General features: G+C 40.7%; 1 pseudogene; it reads left to right on the top strand.

The window, feature by feature from the left end:
- On the top strand, positions 4349 to 5227 carry PONPYGV1R-PS1928 (vomeronasal 1 receptor ponPygV1R-ps1928 pseudogene; annotated as a pseudogene).

Below are 17075 nucleotides of genomic sequence, written 5' to 3'. Positions count from 1 at the left end.
TCTGTTGTATTGCGCACTTACGGAGGTGCCCCTTTCCTGGGCAATGATTGGTCCAAGGCTCCGGCACGCTCAGCGCACAGTATTCTGGGTTGTGTAGTTCCTACCACGCCGCAGTCCGCGGCGCCATGAGGACTCAATCCAAGAGAGAGAGGGCAAAAGAAAAAACCCATCAAACTAGGGTCAGCAAAGCCTATTACATACACAGGATAAAAGAATACGATTTGATCTTCATTTCCCAACACAAAAGTTGACATATATTGCATACAGTACATTAAAAATTTTGACAATTGGGAATTGACGCAGCCCTTAATTTTTTTCTTTTTTTCTTTAATGTAGAAACTATAACCAAAAATAAAATTCAAAGGCCTCCCAAGTATCTGAATGGACCCCTCCTCTCAGCATTATAGAGTTAACCTGAAAATCTAGTTCAGGCCATGATGGAAGAGGGGTTGGATATGCCTCATTCTACTCCTACAGCAATAACATCAGCATAGACCTTAAGTCTGATAAGAAACATTTACAATCTATTTCTCTGAAACTTGCCACCTGCAGGCTTCATCTGTATGATAAAACCTTGGTCTCCAACCAAGGTGATCATTAACAGTGGGGTCAGCATCCCCTTATCCCACACGTTTGTGTTTATTCTGTTTTTTTGCCTCAAATGTTAGTGACCTAAATTACATAATGTATCTATTATCATAAGTGGAACTGAAATGAGATTGCAAAAACATTATGTCATCTTTTTCTTTTCTTTCTTTTTTTTTTTTTTTTTTTTTTGACAGAGTCTCATCCTGTCGCCCAGGCCGGAGTACAGTGGCACAATCTCTGCTCACTGCAACCTCCACCCCCCAGGTTCAAGCGATTCTCCTGCCTCAGCCTCCCGAGGAGCTGGGACTACAGGCATGCACCACCACCCCCGGATAATTTTGTATTTTTGGTAGAGACAGTGTTTCACCATGTTGGCCAGACTGGTCTCGAACTGGCCTCAAGTTATTTGCCTGCCTTAAAGTGCTGGAATTACCAGCATGAGCCACCACGCCTGGCCTTTTTTCCCCATATTTAGCAATTAGCTTTTGTTGCTACTCGTTGTCTTTATTTCTCTTTAGTTTTTAATTGTTTATAATTTTGACATTTTATAATTACTTGAGAAAGGTTAGAAAAATTACCATTTAGATTGGAGTCATATTAAATAAGACACCTATATTGTAAAAATATCTTTATGAATGTAATCTTTGCCTATAGTGTTGTAACCGAATGAGTTATAGAGAAATGCCACACTCTAAGACTAACTCTGGAGTCCTTTTATTGCCAGCGACTGAGAGAAAGCTAGAGCTCAAAATTCTCTTGGCCCCGAAGAAGGGGCTAGATTTCTTTTGGTACCTTGATCTAAATACGGGAGGGGGAGTTTAGCTGAAGCAATTTTTACAGAAGCAGAATAGGCAAAAGGTTAAAAGATAAATGGTTACAGAAACAGTTACAGGAAAATAAACAGTTCCAGGTGCAGGGGCTTAATTATCACAAAGTGATAAACGCAGGGGCTTTGGGTACCATTAACTGAGCGCATTCATAGGAGCTGCTGGTACAGCTTGCCTCAGTGTCTTATCAGTAAGTGCATTCCTGGATGTGCTTGGCGTCAGCTTGCACTAGTTATGTCCTTAAGGGAGGGGGATAAGGGGACTGCAAGTGAAGAGACAAAAATGGAGTCTGTTCGGCTCTCTCAGCTAAGAGAGACAATCACGTTAAAACAAGGTAGGGCATCACAATCGTTTGTCTCCACTATTATTTATTTCTGATCCTTTTTTTTTTTTTTTTTGAGATGGAGTTTCGCCCTTGTTGCCCAGGCTGGAATGCAATGGCACGATCTCAGCTCACTGCAACCTCCACCTCCCAGGTTCAAGCGATTCTCCTGCCTCAGCCTCCCTAGTAGCTGGGATTACAGGCATGTGCCACCATGCCCAGCTAATTTTGTATTTTTAGTAGAGATGGGATGTCTCCATATTGGTCAGGCTGGTCTCGAACTCCCGACCTCAGGTGATCCGCCCACCTCAGCCTCCCAAAATGCTGGGATTACAGGTGTGAGCCACCACGCCCGGCCATGATCCTTATATTTTAAGAGTTTTATGGGCCAGGCGTGGTGGCTCACGCCTGTAATCCCAGCACTTTGGGAGGCTGAGGCGGGCAGATCACGAGGTCAGGAGATCAAGACCATCCTGGCTAACACGGTGAAACCCCGTCTCTACTAAAAATACAAAAAATTAGCTGGGCATGGTGGTGGGCGCCTGTAGTCCCAGCCACTCGGGAGGCTGAGGCAGGAGAATGGCATGAACCCGGGAGGCAGAGCTTGCAGTGAGCCAAGATTGTGCCACTGCACTCCAGCCTGGGCGACAGAGTGAGACTCCGTCTCAAAAAAAAAAAAGTTTTACATTGTGCTTCTATATTTCCTTAAAATTACCTAATTTTAGTGTAATATTGCCAAATTTTAAGAGGCTTATTTTTTCAATGTGTCAATAGCAATACATTTTGCCAAAACATGATTATGGACATGACTTTTACATGTTTTTGTGTATATTTTTGCCTTGTATATACCCATATAATTTTTAATTGAAAATGTTTATAGACATAATCGATGATTTACATGCAGCTGTAAAAAATAATACTGAAAGATCCTGTGTATCCATTATATTATCTAGTTTCTCCAGGATAACATTTGCAAGACTATATTATAAAATCAAAACAACGATATTGATAATGATCCTCTCCAATGTTCTCATTCAGATTTCATCACTTTTACTTATATTTAGTTGTATGTGTGTGTGTGTGTGTTCACATATGTGTCTAAGTTTTAAAACCACATGAAGGCTTTAAAAAAAAAAATCTTGCCTGCATTGGCAATAATGCTGACACACAATCAAGCTTGCTTTTTTGTTCATTTCACCTTTCATTGCATGGATTTTTCAAATTTCACCTTGATTTAATATTGTATAAAAATTATGTACCGACCGAGCACTGTGGCTCACACCTGTAATGCCAGCACTTTGGGTGGCCGAGGCGGGCAGATCATGATGTTAGGAGATCGAGACCATCTTGGCCAACATGGTGAAACTCCATCTCCACTAAGATACAAAAAATTAGCTGGCGTGGTGGTGCGTGCCTCTAGTCCCAACTACTTGGGAGGCTGAGGCAGAAGAATCACTTGAACCTGGGAGGCAGAGGTTGCAGTGAGCTGAGATTGTGCCACTGCACTCCGGCCTGGCAACAGAGCGAGACTCTGTCACCAAACAGAACACCCAATATTTAAATTTATAAAAAGACAAAGGTATAACAGAAGAAAATTGTATAAAGTATGAGTTCTGTCCCTTTTCTCTATTAGCACTCTGTCCTTTTATATGTTTTTACTTGCTTCAAAAAATATGTATACGATCCTGGAATGTGAATTTTTCAATGCAAAATATACCCTGGAAAAACTCCATTAAGTCAGTTCTGCAATAATGCAGTGTACACATTCCTGAAAAACATGGAATTATGCAAAATACAAAATAAAATCACAGGGCTTATGGAAACACAAAATATCATCTGTGAAAGATAAAATATAGAAGTATAATAAGTAAGACAACACAATGTTACACATGTAAAATATTTAATAAATAAATAATGTGATAAATATGGCACTTTACTTAAAAAGCCTGAATTTTTCCTGTGAAAGTGGGAGTCAAGGGTTGCAGCTTGTGAGTTACTGTGAAGTGGTGGTAGGAGAATTACATAAAATCAGATGGAAAGTGTAACGCTAATATGGATGGGTTTAGCTCACACCATAGGGGGAACTGACGTTACCAGATTTTCAAATTGTGTCCTTGTATGAGTTTTTATATTCCTACATAACTTGATTAGCTGGGTACAGTTTTCTGCATTTGTCTCATCTTCCCTGCAGACAAAGCAACCAGGAACAATCACAAAATTTGTGTTGTGTTCAAGGTGTTTCCTAATTTTTCAATGGTGTTGGAAAAATCCTGAAACAATACTGATGGGATGGATACACAGAGATCTTTACTAATCTCTAAAGTCGTGGCGATCTGTTATGCAGTTTTGCTATCATTCATTCACCCAGACTCTTGTAGATGGACACTGAGGCTATTTCCAATGCAGTTTTTCAGGAACTGCCTTTGGGCAAATAACCATAAAGTGTCAATGCTCAATTAAAGTGGGAAATATGCAATAGGATAAGCACAGAAAAGTACTCTTCATGGTGATGGTAAGACATCTATGTTTTTTTTCCTACTTATTCTTCTGACTTTAACTGAAATCAACACATTCTAGATATTGAGGCAATTGAGTTTGAAAAGTTGAAATCCTCCTTGCTCAGACTGGAATTGGGATCCTGGGAAATTCCTCACTCCTTTGTCTTTACAGCTTCCCTTTGCTCGTTGGACAGAAATTGAGACCCACAGACCTGATTCTCAACCAACTAACCTAAGCCAACTGCTTGGTCCTTTCCTACAAAGGGATACCTCAAACAATGGAGGCCTTTGGGTCAAAATGTTTCCTGGATGATGCAGGATGTAAACTTTCTTTTATTATTACAGAGTAGGCACAGGGGTTTCCTTCAGCAGTATCTGCCTCCTCAATGGCTTCCAAGCCATTAACCTCAACCCCAGTATATGGAGGTGGATGGAGCTCAAGATTAGATACCCAAAGTTCTTGGCTTCTCTTGTTTCTTGTGCTGGATTTTGCATCTCTTGATGAACACATGTATTCTTAAAATAGTGACTGGTCCATTGAACAGGAAAAACCTTAATGAAGAAATACATTACAGAGTCTGTTCCTGTGCAATTCAAGACAGATTGGACTTACTCTAGGCAATCACATATTTTTCGCCTGACTTTGTGAGTTTTGGTTTCATGGTCCGGGCCAGTGGCTCCATGGTCTTTGTCCTGCACGGGCACAAGCAGCGAGTCCAACACATTCACAGTCACAGACTCTCCTCCAGACTTTCCCATGAGACCAGAGCCACATACACTATCCTAATCCTGGTCTGCTCCTTGTTCACCTTGTATTCAATCTGTAGCATGTTAACTTTAGGATGACTTTAGCTGCAAACCCAGGCCATTGGATGGTGAACATCTCTGTTCCAGTGGCCTCGTGTTTCACAGCATTCAACCCCTTTGTGCTTATCAGCAGTGACACCTGGGTCTCTCGGTTCTGCTTTGCCTGTAGGACCAGGACAAATTGATTTTGTAATCTGATTACAGTGCTATGAGTCTGTTTTCTTCATGACATGTAATCATTCATTTCCATATTTGTTAACATGTAGCAAACTATTAAATGGTAGAAATTTTGGATGCAATGGCATATAACACCAGTTATATTCCTGCCCACATGGTGGACCTCATAATGGAACTAAAAATGACTATCTCAATTATACAAAGATTATCCACTCTAATTATGTTAGGATCTTCAGAAGAGAAGTTCAGGAAATTTTGAAATAGTGTTACAGAAATAAAATTTTAACTTTAGAGACTTACGAGAAATCTCTCACTTTTATGAGGATACATGGAAATTTTTAAAAATATATATTTTGAAATATAATTGGGTCCAATTCTCTCTGACAGAGGGAAAATCACGTAGAATGATCCCATACAGCCTTAAGGAGTTGGAAGAAATCGTATGTGTTTGGAATGTAGAGAGATAGAGTAACAGAATATGAATCTAGAAATGAAGTTTGTAGGTGCACTCTTGGGACACTTAAATGTTTAGAAATCTGAGCATTTGTTTAAAGAAACTGACAAATCCATGAGCTACTTCAATCTGGGTTAAAATATCAGTTGTCCTTATTAAAAATTATTTTTAAAAATATTTAATTTAAAAGTTTAGTTAATAATGCCTTAAATTTTATAGATTGAATATTAATTAATCTTCCAAGAAAAAGCATTACTTTCTAATGGCTGGCTTTAAGTTTCTAATATTTACAAAATGTTTTTCTCAGTTTGTTTTACACAAATGACCAAATTCAAAAGAGAAAGAAAGCTCTTTGTTGCAAGTTCTATTTTCTGCTAGTAGATTGATCATATTCTTGTTTACTTATAGCATTTTTATTTTATATTTTAATATGTGAAAATTCCTAGTGAATCATGCAAGTTCCTTGTATTTATATAACTTCTGTAATTATAATCTGTATTATGAAATGCCAGTAGTGTTACTTTTTATAGCAAATTTATGAGCCCTTAAATCTTACTTAATTCAGTCCCAGCACTTTGGGAGGCCAAGGCTGGCAGATTACTTGAGATTGGGAGCTCAACACCAGCCTGGCCAACATGGTGAAACCTTGTCTCTACCAAAAATACAAAAATTAGCTGGGCGTGGTGCCATGCACCTGTAATCCCAGTTACTAGGGGGAGTCCGAAGCAGGATAATCACTTCGACCTGGGAAGTGGAGGTTTTAGTGAGCGGGACGGTGCCACTGCACTTCCGCCTGAGCAACAGAGTGAGACTCCATCTCAAAAAATTAAATGAATGAGGGCTGGGCGCGGTGGCTCTCGCATGTAATCCCAGCATTTTGGGAGGTCAAGGTGGGCGGATCACAAGGTTAGGAGATCGAGACCATCCTGGCTAACACGGTGAAACCCCGTCTCTACTAAAAATACAAAAAATTAGCCGGGCGTGGTGGCGGGCGCCTGTAGTCCCAGCTACTCAGGAGGCTGAGGCAGGAGAATGGTGTGAACCCAGGAGGCAGAGCTTGCAGTGAGCCGAGATTGCGCCACTGCACTCCAGCCTGGGCTACAGAGCAGGACTCCTTCCCAAAAAAACAAAAACAAAAACAAAACAAACACAAAAAAAATTTAGCCGGGCGTGGTGGCGGGCGCCTGTAGTCCCAGCTACTCAGGAGGCTGAGGCAGGAGAATGGCGTGAACCCAGGAGGCGGAGCTTGCAGTGAGTAGAGATGGTGCCACTGCACTCCAGCCTGGGTGAGACTCCGTCTCAAAAGTAAATAAACAAACAAATGAATGAATAAATCTTACTTCATTCAAACTTTGTCACATTTATTCTTATTTGTTTTTCTAAAAGTTCACATATTCTCTAAATATGTTTCATTTATTTTTAAAGAGTAATCTGCAAAACATTATTATCCTTCATGTTACTTTAATTTGCACCAGCTTTAAAGTGAATAATCAGGTAGGTACTTTACGTATTGCCTGTTTAAAATATAAATGAATATCTGCATTAAATATGATTTAGTGGAATGTTGATATTGACTTATTTTATTATATTGACCTTTCTGCTATTTTTAAACAACTTTCTTGAAGTATTGTTTGATATTCTAGAAGAAATTCCATCTCTTTAGTTAGCTTGCAATATTTAGTTTTGAATTTCAGAAAGCTACCCAAAGAATCCATAATATGGAAAATATTGCTTCCTTCTTTGCATGTGTTTATATAGTTATCAGAAAGTTTGAAGTAATCATTCTTGTTGTGATGCATGAGTAATTACTCAGAGTAAGACTTGAAATAATTTAACAGTCTCTATTATCTCTGTTCATTTGGTTCTTGCCATTCCTGTAACATTGTTTTCACGTATTCTAGCCCCACCATAAATATCTCACCTCAGACCCTGATACTAATTATCCTTAGATATCTCTATATTGTGGTTCATGTGACACTATCAGGAATATTTTTGCTATATGCTTGATAGACTTATTGTTGCTGTTTGGCCCCAAAATTCCTTCCTCAGCAGAGGAGTTCAGTAATGCCCCAGAGTCAGGACACTTTCTGCCCCGAATCTCTTCTTTCCTTTACAGCAGAAACTTAAACGCTTCCTGTCATAGCTGGAAGGTCATGTAGCCTAGTGCCACATATGTGAGGGTGGAATCTTGGTGCATTTAGGGAAACTGTTGGTAAACAATTAAGAATTCCAAAGAGAAACCTCCTATGACTCATTTTCTTTTCTTTTCTTTTTTTTTTTAACAGTTAGTTACTTGTTTTATTTGGAACTAAACATGTTTGTAAAGGCAATTATTTTGTCATCCTCTTCTATGGAAATGTACCTTGAAACTGTAATGCCTGTGATCCATTTTGTCACATCCCCAGGTAGGAAACCAACCCAAAGAGACACAAATGAACAGAAATTTACTGAGGAAGCTCTAAGGGCCCCTGAAGTGTAGGTTATGAAGAGGTTTTTTTTTTTTTTTTTTTAAACCCAGAATTACATGGTCTATCCATATGGTTATGAGTCACATCTTACCAGTCCTACACTCTAGGCCACACGTGGCACATATAGCTACATACCACCATCTCTGTCAACCTGAGGGATTTCTGGTGAAAAAGAATATGAAGATGAAGATAAAGATAAAGATGCAAAGGGACGAGAAGCAGGAAGAGAAAGAACAGAAGGAGGAAGAGGAACACGAGGAAGAGGAGGAGTAAGACCAGGATGACAAGAAGCCACCACTAGACTTAAAAGACAATCATCTCTCCAAATGAAGATATGCCACTGAGAATTAAGCAAAAGAGTACAAAATGCAAAGATGAGCAAAATCTATGTTAGAATACAGAGCACTAGAAATCATAAATTCTAGGAGTTAGAACCCATTGGTGGTTGAAGGGGATTTTGATTATTGATTGTGGTGCTAGTTTAAGAGATGTGCTGATATTGAGAATACTCACTGGGTTGTGATGTGTTTGCTTTACTGAATGCATGTGTGTCATGCAAGCCTGCCACTTCTTTCCATATTTGTTCTTCACTTTAGCCCAGTGGTCACTTCTGCATCCTCAGGTCACTTAAGCTTCATGAGTTTTCTATGAAATCTTCCAATTTACTAATTTAAACCTTCCCAACCATCCTTACTATTTCCTGAGTTCTAGATTCATTTTTCCAATTTTTTTCCTGACCTTCCAATTTGCCTCTGTGATAGATATTTAACTGTGCTCCAAAATGAGCAGTTTTCTCAGCTTTTATCACGAAGTCTAACTCTCAGTCACTTTTGTCTCTATGAATAACACTATCATCTTGCTATTTGCTTTTATTTTCCAAAGAATGTAGCAATTTTTATCCTTAATTTACCATTTTTCCTGACCATTTAACCCATGTTCCAGCAAGTTCTATGCTAAAAATTAACCTGAAATAATTCGTAGACATAAATGTAAAACCAAAAACCATACAACTTTTTTTTTTTTTTTTTGAGACGGAGTCTTGCTCTGTCGCCCAGGCTGGAGTGCAATGGCGCGATCTCGGCTCACTGCAAGCTCTGCCTCCTGGGTTCACACCATTCTCCTGCCTCAGCCTCCTGAGTAGCTGGGACTACAGGTGCCCGCCACCATGCCCGGCTAAATTTTTTTTTGTATTTGTTTTGTTTTGTTTTTGTTTTTGTTTTTTTGAGACGGAGTCTTGCTCTGTCGCCCAGGCTGGAGTGCAGTGGCATGATTTCTGCTCACTGCAAGCTCCGCCTCCTGGGTTCACGCCATTTTCCTGCTTCAGCCTCCCGAGTAGCTGGGACTACAGGCGCCCGCCACCACACCCGGCTAATTTTTTGTATTTTTAGTAGAGACGGGGTTTCACCGTGTTAGCCAGGATGGTCTCGATCTCCTAACCTCGTGATCCGCCCGCCTTGGCCTCTCAAAACGCTGGGATTACAGGCGTGAGCCACTGCGCCCGGCCAAACCATACAACTTCTAGGAGATAATGGAGGAAAATCTTTGTGATCATAGTGAAGCAAATATTTCTTACATAAAAACACCAAACAAGACTGTAACAGGAAAATTAAGAAATTAGATTATCTCATAATTAAATGCAATGCTCTTCAAAATATCTTGTTACAACAATAAAAAGAGGAGCTACAAATGATTAGCATAAAATATCTACAAATCACACAGCTAGTAATGAATTTGTATGCAAAATATGTAATATATCTAATTTCTTAGATAATAGGCCATGTCCAGCCTAAAATTTTTTAACCAAATACTAATCATTTTTATTTATCTCGTAACATAAACCATTAAGTTATGTGAATAAGCAAAGTCTCAGTTATGGTTAGAAATCTCTCACTCCGCCAGGTGCGGTGGCTCATGTCTGTAATCCCAACACTTTAGGGGGCTGAGGTGGGTGGATCACCTGACGTCAGGAGTTCAAGACCAGCCTGGCCAACATAGTGAAAGCCTGTCTCTACTGAAAATACAAAAAATTAGCCTGTCATGGTGGCAGGCGCCTATAATCCGGGCTACTTGGGAGGCTGAGGCAGGAGAATTGCCTGAACTGGTGAGGTGGAGGTTGCAGTGAGCCGAGATAGGGCCATTGGACTCCAACCTGGGCAACAAGAGCAAAACTCCTTCTCAAAAAAAAAAAAAAAAAAAGAACTCTCTTGCTCAATTAAAATATTTTGTGGTACTGTAAGAAAGTGCAAAATCATTTTTACCATATCTATCGTTGTGAAAATATAATTCTGACGAAATATGATTTTAAAACATGTAAATATGGTACTCATGAATTTTTTTCAGTGTTGGAGTCTCCTCCTGACTGGGTTGTTTACATTCTCTCTACTGTTTTTTTCTATATAAATGCAAATAAATAGAAGAAAGATTTCTTTTTTTTTTTTTTTTTTTGAGATGGAGTCACTCTCTGTCGCTCAGGCTGGAGTGCAGCGGTGCAATCTCGGCTCACTGCAAGCTCCGCCTCCCGGGTTCACGCCATTCTCCTGCCTCAGCCTCCCGAGTAGCTGGGACTACAGGCGCCCAGCACCACGCCCAGGTAATTTTTTGTATTTTTAGTAGAGACGGGGTTTCACCGTGTTATCCAGGATGGTCTCCATCTCCTGACCTCGTGGTCTGCTCACCTCGGCCTCCCAAAGTGCTGGGATTACAGGCGTGAGCCACTGCGCCCGGCCAAAAGAAAGATTCTTTAGAAATATATAAAACTCCTTTTCCTCATTAATCTTTTACTTCACCAGTTTAGCTCTGATGATTTTCTATCTCCATCTATTTTAACTGACATTTTACTATAAAGTATAACTTTTTCTTTCCTACTTTATTCATTGGTTCATTCATTTATGTCTGTGGACTCATGGATTATTTTTTTCTCTTTAAACAGATTTAATGAAGTGTAATTTACACACAATAAAATTTGCCATTTAAAATGTACAGTTCAATGAATACTGGTCAATATATACAGTTGACCCTTGAACAATGTGGGGATTAGGGATCCTAATTTAAAGGTTCTTATGACTCCATGATCTTTAGGCCTAATTAGAGGGTGTTTAGGATCAAGTAGACCACTTCCACACCTTTGGTGTTGATCTCTTGGGGTTCTGGCTGGCCAGGGGCATTGTACAACGTCAAAAGAACTTTAAAGGCAATTACTTTCTGTCAAGGCACTTCCTGACTTCAGGAACAAAGCATTAATGAGAACAACCTAGAAAAAAAGGTTCTCATTGTCCAGGCCTTCTTGTTGTACAACCAAAAGTCTGACAGCTTGTACAAGGGTTTGGGGTTAGCAGTTTTATAGATAAGGGCAGTCCTTATCATAAAACCAACTACATTTGAACAAAACACTGGAGTTAGCCTATCCCTTTCTGTTTTAAATCTTGGTGTGTTCTTCTCTTACTTACTAATAAATGTCCTTTGTGGCAGTTTTTCCCAAAATAGGGCACTTTATTGCATTAAAAGCCTGTTGAGGCCGGGTGCAGTGGCTCATGCCTGTAATCCCAGCACTTTGGGAGGCCAAGGCGGGTGATCACCTGAGGTCAGGAGTTCAAGACCACCCCGGCCAAGATGGCCATCTCTACTAAAAAATACAAAAAAAATTAGCTGGGCGTGGTGGCGGGTGCCTGTAATCCCAGCTACTTTGGGAGGCTGAGGCAGGAGAATTGCTTGAACCTGGGAGGTGGAGATTGCAGTGAGCTGAGATCGTGCCATTGCACTCCAGCCTGGGCAACAAGAGCAAAACTGTCTCAAAAACAAAACAAAACAAAAAACGAATCTGTTCAGATTGATATAATTCCTTGTCAGTGGTTCTCTTAATGGCACCTGGGACATTGTTGGCTGCCTCGTAGTCAGCAGGAGTTGCTTCTCCTATTATCTTGACATTTTTAAAGCCAAACATCTTTCTAAAATTATCAAACTATCCCTTGCTGGCATTAAATTCTCCAGCTTTAGATCCCTCACCTTCCTAATGCTTTGAGTTGTCATATAATGACTGTTTCTCAAATCGTATTTGAATCTCTCTGTATGCCTTTCCCATGGCAATTCTGTACCCACATGAAAGCTGCATTTTTAAATGAGATAAAAAATATATTTTTCAGAAAATGCAAGATTTTTGTGCCTGCTGCATAGCTGCAGCAATGTCTTTATTTCCTTGTTTGTTTGTTTTTTAACAATGATCCTTATACTGGATTAATTTATCTTGAAATGGTGAGCAACTACAGCTGCAAACCTCAATCTATAGTACATATCAAGCAATTCAGCTGTTTCTTGTAATGTCATGTCTTTTCCCTGCTTCTTGGGAGCACTTCCAGCATCACTATTGGCACTTTATATAGGCCATATACTGTTATTTAAAGTTTACAATATCACACTAAACACTATGAAAAATATATTAGAACCTTGAGAGATCATTTTTTACTGTAATATATGATTTACTGGAGAGATGAACTGCTCATGTGGAGATGATTAACATCATGGGGTTCTTTAAGTGAATACTCACAACACTGTGAACGACAGGAGATGGCTACAAAATTATTATGGTACTGTAGTATGTCCTGTAGTTAATTTTATCAGCCCAGCATGATGGCTTATGCCTGTAATTCCAGCACTTTGGGAGGTCAAGGTGGGAGGACTGCTTGAGGTCAGGAGTTTGAGAGTATCCTGGGCCACATAGTGAGACCCCTGCCTCTACAGAAAATTGTTGAGACAGGGTCTTACTCTGTTACCCAGGCTGGAGTGCAGTGACACAATCACAGCTCACTGCAGCCTCAACCTCCTGGGCTCAGGTGATACTCCCACTTCAGCTCCCCGAGTAGCTGGAACCACAGGTGCATGGCACCATACCCACTAATTTTTCTTTGTTTTTTTGTAGAAATGGGGTCTTACTATATTTCCCAGGTTGGTCTCAAACTTCTGGGACCTGCCCACCCTCCCAAAATGCTGGGATTACAGGTGTGAGCCACCACGCCCAGCCTGTACAGAAAACATTTTAAAATTAGCCAGGGTGGTGGCATGTGCTTGTGGTCTCAGCTGCTGGGGAGGCTGAGGCAGGAGGATCACTTGAGCCCAGGAGTTTGAGTATGCAGCAATCTATGATCATGTCACTGCCCTCCAGCCTGGGTGACAGAGGGAGACTCTGTCTATTCAAACACACACATACATGCATGATTATGACTTAATACTGCATCTTTGGCTGGGCGCGGTGGCTCCCAGCACTTTGGGAGGCCGAGTCGGGCAGATCATGAGGTCAAGAGATCAAGACCATCCTGGCCTGTGGTTGTCGGTTTGGGACTGAACAAAAGAGAACAAATGCAGAAATGAAGACAAAGACAAAAAGATCTGTTTTAAAGGAGACAGGCAGCTCCTTTCTTCTAGGGAACAAGGGCCCTGAGCTTCTACAGACCTTCATATTTATTAGGTAGAATCAACAGGGAGGAAGAGGTAATGGTTGGTCAGCTGCTTGATTTATCACAGGCTCACATAATTGCTTTCTTTATACAACAGCCTCCAGATGTTCCTATAGATAACCACAAGGAACACTGCACCTGGCACGTGACTGCCCTCAGCATTCCTTCTGGCGGCAGATGCAGTTGTCAGCTTGCCAGCATCCTGTATTCATGAGAACAGTTTGCTGTTTGCTCATATAGCCTCCAGTGGTATACTGAGTTGGCCACGACCCTCATTCTTTTGGCCTCCAACCTCTCCCCTTTTCTGTTTTTGCATTAATTGAATAAAGGTAATTGCAGGCTGTGCAGCTCTCAATTGCCGGTTGGTGGTCCAGCTGATTTTACAGACTATGAACAAAAAACAGAAATGTAATAACATTATTCCGATAATCACAAAAAAGACATTGAGGTGCTGTGTGAAGTAGGTCCAAGGGTTAAGGCTCCCTAAACCTTGCTGGAATTCTGCCCAAGCTTTTAAAGAGGGCTGAAGCACTTGAGTCTGCTTATTCAAGTTAAGGATTTTACTGTGTAAATCATTAATATCAAAAGTAACATTGAATGTAAAAGCTCCCTGTAAATGGGCCTTTACAAGTTTCCCTGGATATTCACTTTGATTATATTCCAAATTAGTTACACAAATATGAGTAGGGTTAAAATGACAATGAAATTGCTGCTGCAACTTCAGCGTTTGTATTTGTTATCCTAGCCACAGAACAGTAGTCTTTAACATTACTACTTCTGTTTGTATCTTGGTGTTAATTTTATTTTGAAGCATCCATTCCTGGTCGGCTGTGCACATCCAATTTTTCACACATTGAGCTGTTTGAATGGAGCTGTGCAGTGCTACTAAGGACACCACAGCAGAGGTTATTAGTGTGACTAGGGAAACTATAGCAAAAATTATCATGCCTAAGGCTCTATGAGCACGATGAGTAAGCTGAATAAAAAGGAGTTTTACAAAATGTAAAGCGGGGGTGGCCTCCCAAGGCTCGGACAGATTTACAGGAATCCATAATCCAGGAATCTGACCTAGAATTATTAGGGTGGATATGCTGTATGTTTGTATTGTGCTATGATTAAGGCAATGATACAGTTGACAGGCATCACAAATCAATTGGGCATTGTTTACCCGGAGTTGGTCCTTTTTTGCTGCTAGAAAAACATAGGGATTAAAAATACAAATTGTAAACTGTGTGGTAGTATTTTCTACAAAGGTAACATTAAAACTGCATTGAGCACTATTACTATTATTGGATAGTGTCCCTACCCAAATGCTGCCATTCATAAATGGGAGCGCTGTATTCCATATTGACTCCTGAATTGGACCTCTCTTTCTTGATAATGCCATTGAGGCAAAGGTGGGCTAAAGCATATTCTGCGCCAAGCAAGTTGTGTAGCAGATTGGGGTGTAGCAGATTGGGGTGTAGCGAAAAGATGTTAAATTTTCACCACCAGTGCCAGCAAAGTTTATGCTATGAGGTCTGATTCTCACTTCTCCCATCTAAATGATGACCATGGGGACCCCAGTCAATAATGTCTCCCATTAACATGGACTGTTGGCTAGCTAAGGGGCCAAGACACTGGGTCCAAGGAGAGGGGTGAGAATTATCAAAGGGAGCCCATTCTGTACAATCAATAATACAATTTGGGTGATGGGGCCAGGAGTGATTAGTAACTACACCAGTAATATTAATAGAGCTAAGGCCTAATAGGTACATAATTTTTCCATGGTAACTCAAGCATGCTTGGGACTGAATTGCAAGGCAACTGTGGTTGAGTGATGCATCCTGGGTGACGCATTAAGGAAGTCCCTCCAATGGTGCAGTATAATTGATAACATTGTTCTGAGAATCTAATCACTCTGTGTCAGGGGGAGTTAGGGGTCCTGGTGTCCACGCTCCCTGATCATGATATAGCTAGGGAGGAGTGTCGCTCCAGAGTACCGGTTGTACTACTGGTGGGTTAGGAACATATGCCCAATAAGTTTTTGCCTCTGCACAGGGAAAACATACCACACAGGATATTACAGCTAGCATGGCCATAAACATGGAGTCAGGCGTTTTGCTCCAGCAGTTTCTCACCTTCCTGTGTGGTTTTCTTGAGCTGTCCCCATGTTATGGGGGTTGATGTCAGTGTGACTCCAGTCAGTCCTTGTTCTGTCTTTGCAGTCAGATTCAATTGGCTCATGGCTCATACTGGAGGAGCTGGGCCCACATTTGAGATCCATGGATTTCTCCAGTCTCCCGTTCCATGGTAGCACACACCTTGAGGGCACACACACGGATTGTCCATCTCCTGTAAAAACACAAGCAAACCCTCGTCCCCATATCAGTAAATCTACCGGGCCTTTCCATTGTCCTTCTTTCGGGGATTTCCGTAATACCTTTGGGTAAACTTTCCTTTTTCCCTCTAACATTTGCCAATGACGTTCTGCCAGAGTCTTACTATCCATACAAGGAGTCAAAAAATTTAAAGTAAATAAGGCTAAATGTAATTTTCTTTGAGGTGGTAGCTGGTCTCCTATTCCCCCTTTTTGTTTTTTCAACATGCATTGTAATGTTTGATGTGCCCACTCTATGATTCCTTGTCCTTGAGGATTGTAAGGAATTTCTGTTTTATGAGTGATTGCCCATAACTGTAAAAAATTTTGAAAAGCATGACTAACATAAGCAGGTCCATTGTCAGTTTTTAATTGTTTAGGGACCCCCATATGGGCGAAAGACGACAGACAATGTCGTCGGACATGACCAGCTGTTTCCCCAGTTTGGCATGTGACATGTAGCATATGGGAGTAAGTGTCTGTAGTCACATGAACATAGCTGAATTTGCCAAAGGCTGCTATATGTGTAACATCCATCTGCCAGATTTCATTTGGAGCCAAGCCTAGTGGGTTACATCCTTCCATGGGTGCAACAACAGGGACAGGCTGGCAAGTGGGGCAGGCTTGCACAATAGCTCAAGCCTGGCTGTGAGGCAGATGAAACATACAAATAAGGGCAGAGGTGTTTTGATGCAGGAATGCATGAGAAGATTGGGCTTGTTGAAATACAGAACCGATTAGTTTATCTGCTTTATCGTTACCTAGAGATAGTGGTCCAGGAAGTTGTGTGTGACAGCGAATATGAGAAATATGAAAAGGAGCAGCATGAGAGTGAACAGCTTGTTGAAGTCTTAGAAACAAATTATACAGCTCTGGTTCTAGGGTGCTTTTAATAGTGGCAGTCTCAATGTGACTGGCTACATTTACAATATAGGCTGAATCACAGACAATGTTAACAGGAGATAAAGTGGTAAGCTGTAAAACTTGAATAACTGCCATTAATTCTGAGTGTTCAGCGGAAACTCCAGAGTCTTTATTGTTTCAGTATGCTTAGTTAGGTCCATAAATAGCTGCACAGCCTTTAAAAGAGTCATCAGTAAAATAGGTCTGTCTGCCTGGAATAGGCTT

The sequence above is a fragment of the Pongo abelii genome, chromosome 20, assembly GCF_028885655.2.
Source record: "Pongo abelii isolate AG06213 chromosome 20, NHGRI_mPonAbe1-v2.0_pri, whole genome shotgun sequence".
In the NCBI taxonomy this organism is placed as follows: domain Eukaryota; kingdom Metazoa; phylum Chordata; class Mammalia; order Primates; family Hominidae; genus Pongo; species Pongo abelii.
Note: the sequence above shows the minus strand (reverse complement) of the source record. Positions and strands in the feature narration are given on the sequence as shown.